Source organism: Xiphophorus hellerii, chromosome 3 (genome assembly GCF_003331165.1).
Source record: "Xiphophorus hellerii strain 12219 chromosome 3, Xiphophorus_hellerii-4.1, whole genome shotgun sequence".
Taxonomy (NCBI): domain Eukaryota; kingdom Metazoa; phylum Chordata; class Actinopteri; order Cyprinodontiformes; family Poeciliidae; genus Xiphophorus; species Xiphophorus hellerii.
This window is the reverse complement of record NC_045674.1, coordinates 33,982,951-33,985,125: the sequence shown is the minus strand read 5'-3', so window position 1 is coordinate 33,985,125 and position 2,175 is coordinate 33,982,951.

The following is a 2,175-nucleotide window of genomic DNA, read 5'->3' as shown; positions in this document are numbered from 1 at the left end:
GCCGGGGCCGACGGGGGCCCTCCATGGCGAGCCACGAGTGCTGTTCGGTCAGGTGTACTTGTGTGGTGCTGTTTGGTTGTATGGAAAGGTCAAACCTGGAGCTCAGACCTCCAACGGGCGCTTGGGAGAGCCGCAGAGCCGCTCAGGGCGCGCCGTTTTCGGCCTGAGCCCGGTCCGCCTTTGACCGTGCTTCGTCACTTCCACGGAGCTCACAACCGAGCCAGAGAGGCCACGGGTCCATCAGATGGACCCAAGAGACTCACCGGACCGGCGGGAGCCCGCTGCCTTACCGCCCCAGCGTTCCAGAGAACCGGAGAGAAAATCTTGAAAAGCGGCTTAAAATGCTGGAAAAAGCCGAAAAAGTGTGCTGAAAGGGCCTTATCTGAGCTTCAGAGTGCCCCTAGAACTGCCCTGGATCAAAACACTTTGTCATTTTTCGCTCCAAGTCCTCTTTTCCAACTCGCTCCTGTAATCCCGCCGGTGGGATTTTTCTCCGTAAGGTCCTGAAATCCTACCTATCGACGGAGCCGGGGTGAAGCGTCGATTGTGCCGGAATGTGCAAACCATTGCAAAACCCACACTTAGAAATTTTTTCGGTTCCGTACCCCTGGTAAGGCAGCTGTATTTGAGTCAAAAAATTGCACTGAGTCCTGCCTGCACTTAGAGTTTTTCTCAGCTCCGTTCCCCTGGTAAGGCAGCTGTAATTGAGTCAAAAAATTGCACTGAGTGCAGGCAGGACTTAGAGTTTTTCTCAGCTCTGTTCCCCTGGTAAGGTGATAGGACTTTAAAAGATCTCGCTGAACCAGCGAGGTCCCTGTCCTCCCAACGCAGAAGTGCACACAAGGCCCGTGGACCATCCAGCTTCTCTCGGGAGAAGCTGGATGGTCCACCGAGGCAGCATGCACACGACTACGGAGGACAGAGACGGACCGAAGCAGGGTGCCCGAGAACCGGTGGACCTCCGGCTTCCCGGGGGAAGCCAGAGGAGACACCGGCCACGTGCACACCGCAAGTCCGGGCTTCCACGCAACACAGAGCCGGGCGTACCACCTCCAGGGAACACCTCAGCTGCCCGGGGGAAGCCAGAGGAGACACCGGCCACGTGCACACCGCAAGTCCGGGCTTCCACGCAACACAGAGCCGGGCGTACCACCTCCAGGGAACACCTCAGCTGCCCGAGGGCAGCTGTGATGGAACCAAGGGGGCCGTGCGCACCGGGGACAGGGGGCTTCACCGCAACCAAAGCCGGGCGTACCACCTCCAGGGAACACCTCAGCTGCCCGAGGGCAGCTGTGATGGAACCAAGGGGGCCGTGCGCACCGGGGACAGGGGGCTTCACCGCAACCAAAGCCGGGCGTACCACCTCCAGGGAACACCTCAGCTGCCCGAGGGCAGCTGTGATGGAACCAAGGGGGCAGTGCGCACCGGGGACAGGGGGCTTCACCGCAACCAAAGCCGGGCGTACCACCTCCAGGGAACACCTCAGCTGCCCGAGGGCAGCTGTGATGGAACCAAGGGGGCCGTGCGCACCGGGGACAGGGGGCTTCACCGCAACCAAAGCCGGGCGTACCACCTCCAGGGAACACCTCAGCTGCCCGAGGGCAGCTGTGATGGAACCAAGGGGGCCGTGCGCACCGGGGACAGGGGGCTTCACCGCAACCAAAGCCGGGCGTACCACCTCCAGGGAACACCTCAGCTGCCCGAGGGCAGCTGTGATGGAACCAAGGGGGCCGTGCGCACCGGGGACAGGGGGCTTCACCGCAACCAAAGCCGGGCGTACCACCTCCAGGGAACACCTCAGCTGCCCGAGGGCAGCTGTGATGGAACCAAGGGGGCAGTGCGCACCGGGGACAGGGGGCTTCACCGCAACCAAAGCCGGGCGTACCACCTCCAGGGAACACCTCAGCTGCCCGAGGGCAGCTGTGATGGAACCAAGGGGGCCGTGCGCACCGGGGACAGGGGGCTTCACCGCAACCAAAGCCGGGCGTACCACCTCCAGGGAACACCTCAGCTGCCCGAGGGCAGCTGTGATGGAACCAAGGGGGCAGTGCGCACCGCGGACCGGGGCTTCACCGCAACCAAAGCCGGGCGTACCACCTCCAGGGAACACCTCAGCTGCCCGAGGGCAGCTGTGATGGAACCAAGGGGGCAGTGCGCACCGCGGACCGGGGCTTC